At 41.0% G+C, this 12,966-nt stretch overlaps 1 protein-coding gene across 1 annotated transcript in view; it reads left to right on the plus strand.

Annotated features, from left to right (window-relative positions):
- GRM7 (glutamate metabotropic receptor 7) overlaps positions 1 to 12,966 on the plus strand; it is a 539,227-nt gene that overhangs the window by 1,218 nt on the left and 525,043 nt on the right. The window lies entirely within an intron of this gene.

The following is a 12,966-nucleotide window of genomic DNA, read 5'->3' on the forward strand; positions in this document are numbered from 1 at the left end:
AAGTGAACTTCAGAAAATGTCGTCAGCGACGGGTGCTGGGACACTTCCTCAAGGGGCGTGCAAATGGGTTAACCAGCAGAGCGCTCGGTGCACATTCCAGTGCACAGACAAAACGATGGCTAGAGCGACCAGGAGAGCAATTAGCCCATTCAAAGTGTCTTGTCTAATAAGACACTTTCTAAGCGGTGGGTCTTCTAATGACAATCCAAACCTCTTCACTTCGATGCTTTCCTGAGCTTGATCTTTTTCTCTGGCAACGTAGCCAGTTTAGCAAGTTGCTTCAATAAAACGCTGGAGTCGCGGGAAGAAGTGTTCCAGCGCTGCCTGTAACGCTGCCTTCGAAAGGAGCGAACTGGAAGGAGCAGGGCGTGGGTTGCAGGGCGTGGGATTTAGGTGGGGCTACAAAACCTTTATCCCACGTGGCTTGTCTTATTATCGTCGCCGAGAGCCCGTGCCTCGCTTCCCAAACCGAATTTCTCCCTTGGGTGGTAAGAATCTGCAATTGCATCAAAGCAGTTGCCAAAGAAAGGGGTTCTTTTCCTCGGAGACTCAAGCCTGCATTGTGGTCTGAGATGAAAAGTACGTTGCCGCATGTTTGGAAATAATAAGCGGCTCGAACAGTTGGTCCAACTATATTCAGGATACATTTCCAAATCAGATGCTCTTGAGCCTGGGTTTTAAGTGAGGCGACTTTTCATTTTGAATTGCAACCCTCCCGCCCCATCCCATAAGCTTTCTGAGGCTCACAGAACCCGCCGTCGGACCTGAGATTGGGGGATTTTGGGGAAAGACTGCCAGTGTGCGCCGAAATTGCTCCACGCTAGGCGGAGAGCGAGAGTCTGGCTTCGAGTGCTTTGAGGAGCAGAAAAAAGAGACCGCTTTGGGCAGGGAGGAAAGGCAGCCACTTGTAACCTGAGCGGCATTAGCTGAGCTCCGGCGCTGGGGCGCTGTCCAGCTCCGGGGTCCTGAATCCGTCTGGCTCCTCTGCTAAGTCTCCCTTGCTTTCTCGTCACTTCCCTCGCCCCGCTCCTGAACACCTGTTCCGGCTAGGTCAGCGATACGGGGAAGCCTCCCGTTGCAAAGGAAAGGCGTCTTGGCTCTACAAAGGGCAGTATTGCCATTCCTCGGATCTTTTGCACTCTCCTTAGTGTCTTAAAGTAGGGGTTTTCCAAACTTAGCAACTTTAAGACTTGTGGACTTCAACTCCTAGAGTTCCCCAGGCAAATTCTGAGGAATTTGGGAGTTGAAGTCCACAAGTCAAGCTGGCAAGTTTGGAGACCCCTTCCCTAAAGCAACAGAGGGAAGGGCTTGAAAGTGCTCCCCTTTGCTGCTTGGTGTCAGGCAGGGGTGAAATCCAGCAGGTTCTGGAGAACTGGTAGTGGAAATTTTGAGCAGTTTGGAGAACCGGTAGCAGAAATTTTGAGTAGTTCAGAATACCAGCAAATGGCTCCAGAGTGGGGTGGGAATGGAGATTTTGCAGTATCCTTCCCCTGGAGTGGGGTGGGAATGGAGATTTTGCAGTATACTTCCCCTGCCATGCCCACCAAGCCACGCCCACCAAGCCATACCACGCCTACAAAGCCACGCCCACAGAACCGGTAGTAAAAAAAGTTTGGATTTCACCACTGGTCTCAGGGCTTCAGGATCTGTCTGTCTGTGCATGTTTTCTCTAGAAAATATCTTGGCTGGCTCCATGCCATTACACAAGCAATAATTGGAAAAAATAATTTGGGGATCTTGCATTGACCCTAGCGGAAGTTATCTTCCTTAAGCCAACAGGCTTGGGCAGATTGTTTAGGCAAGGCATGCAAAACAAGGCTAGAGTCTGTGTCGTTGATCTCACACAATATTATTATTATTATTATTATTATTATTATTATTATTATTATTATTATTATTATTATTATTATTATTATTATTATTATTATTATTATTATTATTATTTATTAGATTTCTATACCGCCCTTCTCCCGAAGGACTCAGGGCGGTATACAGCCAGAATAAAAACCCAAACAATACAATTAAAACAAAATTAAAAAACTTATTATACAATTGGCCGAAAACTTTAAAACATTTAAAATTCTAAAAACCCATTAAAATTCATATAAAATTTTAAATTATAATAAATTTAAAATATAAATTTAAAATATAAATTTAAAAATACAACAAAATTTAAGCCAGCCAATGATTGATGGATTGATGATGTGTCAGCAACTCTCAGGAGGGTCTCACAAATATTAATTGCTTAACTAGTATCTGACCAGAACAACAATAGGGATTTAAAACAAGGCCACACATTTATTAATAATGCCATACCGGTTACTCGTGTTTGAGGAGTTCTATAATCCTTCCAAGAGTCAGAGTCACCTGGCCAGATGCCTCGGGACACAGCCAGATCTGTTCCTAGATGCTGACCACCCTTCCTGGTGTTGAGAAGTTTACATCCTCTCAAGACCAAAGTGAGCATTCAGTCTCAAGTGCAATCATAAATATTCTAAAAGATCTCTCCTACACTACTTACTGAACTACAAATGAATCAGCCACATTCACACATATGTATTAATTAGCCCGGCAAATTTCCAGTATGGAATAAACAAAGGACCTTAGAACTCTGTATGTGTGTGTGTGTGTGTGAGAAAACAACCAACGTGGCAATTGCAGCTGTGTGATCTAAACCCAGTCCTTTTTCTTTGTGCATTGACGTTGCATGCACCTTCGAAAGGGACACATTTATACAATGCTGCAGATACCACCATTCTTCATGTTCCCCATAAATGCTGCTGTTTGACGAAAACCTGTCAGGTTCATATGCAACCAGTAATCTCATACTGAAACAAAAGTAAAGACAGCTCTTCCTCCAGTCTCCTGTTCTTCCCATGTGAAAATGAAACAGTTTCACAATGGCCCCAGCATTCTGGATATTACATAATGTAGCTTCAGGTCAAGCAGTTCCATTTCCTGTTCCTGAGATTTTTTTGTGCAAAAGATGCTGAGAATGAGCTCTGTTCTCTTTGAGTCCCAGGTAACTTTGGTAGAGCAATGACATGAAGGAACAGAAAATGCTTTTCTAGATTGCTCTGACAGATTATGAATATTTTAGAAATCAGGTGCCCATAACTGTAATTGGAGGTTAATGTCTTGTCATTATTCTTCACACTCTGTGCTTGAAACTCTATGCTCCCTTCCCTACCATGTTGCCACATTTGAAAGAACAATGAGAAATAATTGTCAGGAAGCAAACGATGAAATGGAGCACAAGTACTAGAGGAAGCTGAGTGTTTCACTGAATGGGACAAAGAGATATGGAAGAGAAAGGAAAGATCTTTAAATGGACTTAATGTTTTTATAGGCTTTGCTAGAATTTTGAATCAACAGTTTAGGTAAATATAAAAACAGTTAAAGAAAACTTCTCAAATGTAATTTTTCTTTGAAGCCATAACTTTAAGAGCCACAGTGGTGCAGCTGTTAGAGTGCAGTGTTGCAGGTTATTTCTGCTGACTGCCAGCTGTCTGCAATTTGGCAGTTCAAATCTCACCAGGCTCAAGGTTGACTCAGCCTTCCATCCTTCTGAGGTCAGTAAAATGAGGGCCCAGATTGTTGGGGGCAATATGCTGACTCTGTAAACTGCTTAGAGAGGGCTGTAAAGCACTATGAAGCAGTATATAAGTCTAAGTGCTATTGCTACTGTCAGTGTAGATATATTCATGAACTGGAATAGGCATGGCAACAGGGTCAGCCAATTGAGTAGACATGGCAACAAGGTCAGCCAATGGGGACTGTTTGGTAACTGAAACATAGTAGTTGCTGTATGAGCCACAAGAGATAGCTAGGAGCCTGGGCATGGCTTATCTAAACTGTTCTGTATACAGGAGTCTTACTTTGTCTATGCTGCCCTGGCCTGTGTTTCTACCTACGTACAATCTCTTCTCTCTACCATGTTGGAAAAACCAGCATGGGTATTGTATATTTGCCTTATGTGTTATTATATATATATAAAGAAGTTTTGAATCTTGCTGAATTGTCTGATTGTCTGTGCTGCAACAAACTCTGACAGCTATTGCTATAACTTTCTAACTAGACTTGAGCAAACTACTCAGATTAAATATCAGTTACAGGATCTCTGCAGTTTGGGTATAATGTAAGGATATGCATCATCAATAATTTGTGATTCAGTTTTGTTTCTGAATAATTCAAGCATACAAATTCAATTGGACATCCAAAACTGATGCATAACTTTAAGAGCCACAGTGGTGCAGTTGTTAGAGTGCAGTGTTGCAGGTTATTTCTGCTGACTGCCAGCTGTCTGCAATTTGGCAGTTCAAATCTCACCAGGCTCAAGGTTGACTTCCATCCTTCTGAGGTCAGTAAAATGAGAGCCCAGATTGTTGGCGGCAATATGCTGACTCTGTAAACTGCTTAGAGAGGGCTGTAAAGCACTATGAAGCAGTATATAAGTCTAAGTGCTATTGCTACTGTCAGTGTAGATATATTCATGAACTGGAATAGGCATGGCAACAGGGTCAGCCAATTGAGTAGACATGGCAACAAGGTCAGCCAATGGGGACTGTTTGGTAACTGAAACATAGTAGTTGCTGTATGAGCCACAAGAGATAGCTAGGAGCCTGGGCGTGGCTTATCTAAACTGTTCTGTATACAGGAGTCTTACTTTGTCTATGCTGCCCTGGCCTGTGTTTCTACCTACGTACAATCTCTTCTCTCTACCATGTTGGAAAAACCAGCATGGGTATTGTATATTTGCCTTATGTGTTATTATATATATATAAAGAAGTTTTGAATCTTGCTGAATTGTCTGATTGTCTGTGCTGCAACAAACTCTGACAGCTATTGCTATAACTTTCTAACTAGACTTGAGCAAACTACTCAGATTAAATATCAGTTACAGGATCTCTGCAGTTTGGGTATAATGTAAGGATATGCATCATCAATAATTTGTGATTCAGTTTTGTTTCTGAATAATTCAAGCATACAAATTCAATTGGACATCCAAAAACTGATGCAGAACTTTTAAGAGAATCACAGACAGTACATATAACACTCCAACACCCCCCCACCCCCACCAGGGGTTACTGTACTGTCACTACTCATCACACTGTGCTCTGGAGCCTTCAAGCTTTTCTTCCTGCTGTGTCTTCACATTTCAGAGAGAAATGAAAAGAAATTGCCAGGAGGAAAAAGGTGGCATGTAGCACCACCCTTGGAGTAGCTGAATGTTGTGTTGGATACAGGACAAGCAGATAAGTCGGGAAGAAAGACAATAGTTTTTAATAAGACTATTGTCATATGTTGTCGTAGTTTGGAGTTTAGCTGAAGGAAGGCGTAAAGGAAGTCCCAAACAAGACTTTGGTGCTTTTCCCACCACGTTATCTAAGCAAGGAACTCTCATGTAATCTCCCTGGCTTGGATATAATGATACTATTTGTAGGCCTTTATAATAATTGTTGTCAGTCCTGGAAGTCATTTTTTACTTTGGCTCTTCAGGGCTGCCACATTTAGTGCTGTGGGAAACTGGGAGGGGGGATTGTATGGAGTTGGAGAGATATTTAGCCATAATAACATTCTTTACTCTGAGAGTCAAGGACATCCTGCCTGTACCTGGACTGGTGTGACTGGGAGGCATTTGGGACAGTGCATTGATTGGACCATGTGATGGACATGTGGGTGCTGGACTCTCTTTTGGGTGGAGAAAACCTGGAAGCTTTCAGATTTGGGTTTTCCCAGATGTGCCAATATTACATATCTGATAAAATCGAAATTTGAAAAACTTCAAGCCTTGGAGTCTTCTTGCATTGGGGGTGTTACTTGTGACCCTGACATTAACCCGAATCAACAATTGTGAGATCTGATATTGAACAGGGGTTAACATTGCTGAGTGTAACATAAAACATACCTATCAGCCATTCTTGGAGATACACATACACATTTGTCATGATCCCTTTAAAAAATATGTGGCATAAGTTAATGAATTGGATGAGAACAAACATTGTAGTGAAAGCTTCCATGTACTTTCCAAAGAAGTGGAGTTGTTCATTCATCCTGCCACAAGTCATACAGTGTGGAATCATCAAGTGATCTTTTTGAGAGCATGAAACTTTCTCACACTCTAACCTGGAATTGAAAAGTTCAATAGAATAGAATAGAATTCTTTATTGGCCAAGTGTGATTGGACACACAAGGAATTTGTCTTTGGTGCATATTCTCTCAGTGTACATAAAACGAAAAAAAAACAAAAACAGAAAAAAATACATTCATCAAGAATCATAAGATACAACTCTTAGTGATAGCCATAGGTTACTAATAAGCAATCAGATCATACTAGGAAACAAACAGAACAATATAAATTGTAAAAATACAAGCAACATGGTTATAGTCATAAGTGGGAGGAGATAGGTAATAGGAAGGATAAGAAGAAGAATAGTAATACTGTCTCAGTAAATAGTTTGAAAGTGTTGTGGGAATTAGTTGTTTAGCAGAATGATGGCATTCGGGAAAAAACTGCCTAGTTGTTCTGGTGTGCAGTGCCCTAGAGCCTCGTTTTGAGGGTAGAAGTGGAAACAATTTATGACCATGATGTGAAGGGTCTGTAGATACTGTCATAGCCATCTTTTTGACTCCTGCAGTATACAGGTCTTCAATGGAATGCAGGTTGGTAGCAATTGTTTTTTTTCCTGCAGTTCTAATTATCAGTTGAAGTCTGTGTCTGTCTAGTTTGGACTCAATAATTCTTCTATAGAACTGAATCAGCAACTCTTTGCGCAATTTGAGCTTCCTGAGTTGGCGCAGAAAGAACATTCTTTGTTGTGCTTTTTTGATGATGTTTTTGATGTTAGGTGCCCATTTTAGGTCTTGAGATATGATAGAACCTAGAAATTTGAAGGACTCTACTGTTGATACTGTGTTGTCTGGTATTGTAAGAGGTGATAGCATAGCATAGCATAGCATAGCATAGCATAGCATAGCATAGCATAGCATAGCATAGCATAGCATAGCATAGCAGAAATCTGTGCCTTATATTTTTTTTACTGGATATGGGAATGATGATATCTCAGTATAGATCTACATAAAAACCCCTTCCATTTTGGCAGTGGAATATTTGATTTATAAGCAATTGTAGACAGTCCAAACACATCTCTTACCTGTAACTGTTGTCTGAGACCATTTTGCTATTCCAGATTTCCTCAACTTTGTCTCCAATTTTTCATTTACAGAATTGATTTTCCTAACTCAAACCTTTTCCTGCATCTGCTTTGTTTTCTTACCTTTGTACAGTTATGAAAAAAAAAAGAAGGAAAAAATACTGATTACAGTAGGGATGACACTAGTAATATGATTAGTCTTCAGGTATCACATGTTTGCATTTCTGTGAAAATCAGTTTTGCTTGGACACATTAAACCATAAGATAAAATGTATTTGTTTCTATTTAGAAAATTGATTACACTAAGTGACAGCAGAGGAATTTTTTGGTGGGGAGTAAGAATAGGATCCTCTTTTTTAAATTAAGAGACATGCAAAGTCTATAATTCTAGCTACTTGAGGAGCAGAATATGTGATAATCTGTGCACTGTAGATAGAATAGTATATAGTACAAATGTGACATAAGGAAAGTGGGTGTGCTACAATACATAATTTAGAAATGTAAGTGTGAGATGAGAAGGATGCTTTCTCATTAAGCCGTTTATCAGGTTCTATTTTCAGGTACTATACAAAAAACTAAGTGAAGACAGCTATGCAGTCAAAATCTGGATAATACATATGCATATTTCTAGCGATTAAGATTTAGAAGCCTAACTTAGTACTGGGCTTTTAAATATTATGTGATCCTCCATCATCCATTCAGTATGCCCAAGAGGATATGGCATCTATATATCCAAGTTTGAGATAGTCTGACCTAGAGAATTGAATTGTAAGTAGCATCTGTGGCACCCACTCTGTGGATGAGAGTGAGTTCTCCTCCCCCAATGAGATTGGCACAATCTCTTCCAACCTTCCAAAATTCAAAACTTGGCTGTCTCAACAGGTTTTCAGTTCAGAAATTATGATTTGATGAGGTGGTTACAGTATAATACCTAATATTCTTCACTAGTCTTTAAATAATAATATTAATGTTTTTAATTGTAGAATGGTTTTTAATCTTGTTATTTTATATTTTTATTATGTGCTGCCGAGAGTCATATTTTGTGAGATGGGCAGCTGTATAACGATGATAGATAGACAGACAGACAGACAGACAGACAGACAGACAGACAACATGGGACATGGAAAACAAATCAGTTGAAATTTGAACGTGCCATTAGATGACATCATAGGCTAAATGATGGATGGAGTGTCTGTATGACAGAACTGATGCTGCCAAAGTTCTTTTGGAGTTGATATATATAACTATTGTAATAAATATCCTAATAAATAAATAATACTAGGCAATTTTTTTCTGCATGTTTTGCCAAACTTCTGTGCATTGTGGCTTTCTATGCATACCTTTATTATTGTGAAATAGATAAGATGTGGATGTGGAACTTACTTGTACTGTATTCTCAGTAGTTTGAAGTTCTATTTTTTTTCATCTGAACACTTACACTTTTAATTGTTAAGCAATACAAATAATGCTTTACAATCATTCTTTGATTCCTTGTGATCCATAATACAATGTTGTTTCTTCAGCAAATTGAAGTATAACTGTCCTTGCAGCAAATGCTTATGTCTGTCTGCCTGCCTGCCTACCTATCATCCATCCATCCATCCATCCATCCATCCATCCATCCATCCATCCATCCATCCATCATCTATCTATCTATCTATCTATCTATCTATCTATCTATCTATCTATCTATCTATCTATCTGTCATCTATCTATTATCTATCTATCTATCTATCTATCTATCTATCTATCTATCTATCTATCTATCTATCTATCTATCTATCTATCTAATGTCTTTATTATATAAATTAATAATAATAAGGCAAACATAAAGTAAAAGAAAACAAAAAATCTAAAAGAGCAATAGAAGGAAAAGCGTAAAAGAAAAATAGGAAAGAAAGAAAAAAATTACAGAAAAGTAGTTTCTAATGTTTACAGCAGTTATAAGTATAGTTATAATTTCCTCTTGTTATTTGGTTACAATACAGTTCTTTCTATAATTTATCTTGTCTAATCATCAAATCTATAAATCATCTTTTTTTCTATACGTTTCCAGTCACCAATAAACGTAGATATTGCCCATTCCTTAATTAAAGAAATCAGTTTAGCTATCTCAGCAAGTTCCATCATCTTCACCAACTATTTCTCCATCCTGGTGCTGCTGAATCTCTTTGCCTTTGAGTGGAATAATCTCATTTTATCTTGCCAGTAAGATAACTTTAGTGTAGCTTCCCATGCTATAATTTAATTCCAAAATAAGGCATAAACAAACTCTTTCTGTGAGGTTACAGAGTGATAGACTATGTAGCAAAATCAACATCTGTAGCTTTGGCCATTTTATTAAAACGATTTTGAAAAAAAAAATATTTTAAAGGATTCTAGAAATTAGGTCAAAAGTCAAAAGCCTCTTGCACAAGAAATAGTTTCGGAAAACAGGAGGACAGAATTCAATGCAAGATTAGGTAGAATGGCAATGTCCGGTAGCTATGTACTTCAGACAGAACTTATTAGAAACGAAAACCTTTATGTGACCTCTGGGGCAGAAAGGAAATGTTTGTTTTACTTTGTAGCATGTTATGCTGACATTTAGCAAACATTCAGCAGTCTGCATTTCTAATGCTACTACAACAGACAAACTATCAAAGAAAGAAAGTACCAATTAGCATGAAAGTTCACAATAATAGTCATTTTTTTAGATTGTGCTGCAAACCTATGTTGATCGCACCATTTTAGACTGAAAGACACCAGCATGTGAGAAACCACAGATTACAAACAATTTATGTTTTTCAGTTGCACTGATTCAGTAAGCTTGACTATATGTCAAAATCCTCACTCAAAACCACCCTTTAAGCTGCAAATGTTTGTAGTTGCAATAGCAATAGCACTTAGACTTATACACCACTTCACAATGCTTTTACAGCCCTCTCTAAGCGGTTTACAGAGTCAGCATATTGCACCCAACAATCTGGGTTCTCATTTTTACCCACCTCAGAAGGATGGAAGGCTGAGTCAACCTTGAGCCTGGTGAGATTCGAACTGCCAAATTGCTGGCATCCAGCAGTCAGCAGAAGTAGCCTGCAGTACTGCACTCTAACCACTGCACCACCATGGCTCTTACCACAGCTCTCAAACTACTTTTCTTCTGAGAATCAGGGGCATAAATGTCCAAGATGGATTGACTTTCTGGGAATGATTGCTTACAGCAAACAGATTTCATAATAAAATAATTCATATGATTTATTTCCAAGTTTGCCATCATTTTATGAAAGGCAGGGAATCCTCCCTTTCCTCCTTAAAATATTCCATTGCCTACTTACTTAGCCTTGATCATCTGTTTTTAAAATATAAAAAAATCCTTAATCCAAGTTTTCATTAAAAAAGTTGCTTTCTTGTGCTTTCTCTTGTTCTGTCCTTCATGGATATATGAATGGTAACCTGCATGTTGCCTTCTTTTTACATTGAAATTGTTTCCTCTAACACAGTTTTTTCTTAACCTTGGCAGCTTTCAGATGTGTGGACTCTAATACCCTGAATTCCCAAGCTAGAATTAGGATCTACATATCTGAAAGAGGCTAAAGTTGAAAAAGATTGCTCTGACATGTTTTGAAAGTATTTATAATACAGTATCTTGCAGCTTTTGAATGGGTTTGCAGCTATTTTTGATTGAGTTCTCTTTTGAGTTTCTCATCATTATACTAATTTGGTACATCCTACAATATGTGCTGCAGCTCAGAATTATATCTTGTCCTAATTTCTAAGCCATTACATTTTTTTATTAAAAAAGTTTTACAAAATCCCCCCCACCTCCCACCCTAACCCCCCTTCCTCACTCCCCCAAACCCTCCCCCCCCCCGTTCTGACTTCACAGAGCAAATACAGGGAATAGTATCCGACAATCACATACTAAATTATACTAATTTCGGGTGACCCGCTCTCTCCTTCACCAGGAGGTGCGGGATGACCCTTTGCAGGGACGTGCCGAGGAGTTTAGTGGTTATCTATACGATAAAATCGTTCAGCTCCGGGATGGTTTGGACCAAAATTGGGATGATCCAGGTGAGAGGGCGGAGTCGCGTCTTGTTGAGATTGTCTGGGATGGGTTTGACCCTGTGGGTCTCGAGGACGTGGACAGGTTGTTGGGGAGGCTGCACACCACCACATGTTTACTGGACCCGTGCCCTTCCTGGTTGGTGCTGGCCACACAGGAGGTGACACGAGGCTGGCTCCAGGGGATTATTAATGCTTCCTTGTTGGAAGGGGTTTTCCCTGCCGCCTTGAAAGAGGCGGTAGTGAGACCCCTCCTCAAGAAGCCTTCCCTGGACCCAGCTATTTTGGGTAATTATCGTCCGGTCTCCAACCTTCGCTTTGTTGCGAAGGTTGTAGAGAGTGTGGTGGCATGGCAGCTACCCCAATACCTGGATGAAGCTGTCTATCTAGACCCGTTCCAGTCCGGCTTCCGACCCGGATATAGTACGGAGACAGCTTTGGTCGCGTTGGTGGATGATCTCTGGAGGGCCAGAGACAGGGGTTGTTCCTCTGCCCTGGTCCTATTAGATCTCTCAGCGGCTTTTGATACCATCGACCATGGTATCTTGCTGCACCGGTTGGAGGGTTTGGGAGTGGGAGGCACCATTTATCGGTGGTTCTCCTCCTATCTCTCTGACCGGTCGCAGACGGTGTTGACAGGGGGGCAGAGGTCGACCGCGAGGCGCCTTACTTGTGGGGTGCCACAGGGGTCAATTCTCTCGCCTCTCCTGTTCAACATCTATATGAAGCCGCTGGGTGAGATCATCAGTGGCTTTGGGGTGAGATACCAACTGTACGCTGATGACACGCAGCTGTACTTCTCCACCCCGGGCCACCCCAACGAAGCTGTTGAAGTGCTGTCCCGGTGCTTGGAAGCCATATGGGTCTGGATGGGGAGAAACAGGCTCAAGCTCAATCCCTCCAAGACGGAGTGGCTGTGGATGCCGGCACCCCGATACAGTCAGCTGCAGCCGCAGCTGACTGTTGGGGGCGAGTCATTGGCCCCAATGGAAAGGGTGCGCAACTTGGGTGTTCTCCTGGATGGACGGCTGTCGTTTGAAGATCATTTGACGGCCGTCTCCAGGAGAGCTTTTCACCAGGTTCGCCTGGTTCGCCAGTTGCGCCCCTTCCTTGATCGGGATGCCTTATGCACGGTCACTCATGCTCTTGTTACCTCTCGCTTGGATTATTGCAATGCTCTCTACATGGGGCTCCCCTTGAAGTGCACTCGGAGGCTTCAGTTAGTTCAGAATGCAGCTGCGCGGGTGATAGAGGGAGCCGCACACGGCTCCCATGTAACACCACTCCTGCGCAGGCTGCACTGGCTGCCTGTGGTCTTTCGGGTGCACTTTAAGGTTTTGGTTACTACCTTTAAAGTGCTCCATGGCTTGGGGCCTGGGTACTTACGGGACCGCCTACTGTTACCTCATGCCTCCCACCGACCCGTACGCTCACACAGAGAGGGACTTCTCAGGGTGCTGTCCGCCAAGCAATGTCGGCTGGCGGCTCCCAGGGGAAGATCCTTCTCTGTGGGGGCTCCTACCCTCTGGAACGAACTTCCCCCTGGCTTGCGCCAAGTGCCTGATCTTCGGACCTTTCGCCGTGAATTGAAAACGTATTTATTTACTCGCGCGGGGCTGGCTTAAATTTTAAATTTTAAATTGTTAAATTTAAATTTCTAGATGAATTTTAAGGGTTTTTAGATTTTAAATGTTTTTAAATCTCGGTCAATTATTTAATAAGTTTTTTAATTTTGTTTTAATTGTGCATTGCTTGTGTTCTTATT

This window comes from Ahaetulla prasina, chromosome 2 (genome assembly GCF_028640845.1).
Source record: "Ahaetulla prasina isolate Xishuangbanna chromosome 2, ASM2864084v1, whole genome shotgun sequence".
Taxonomy (NCBI): domain Eukaryota; kingdom Metazoa; phylum Chordata; class Lepidosauria; order Squamata; family Colubridae; genus Ahaetulla; species Ahaetulla prasina.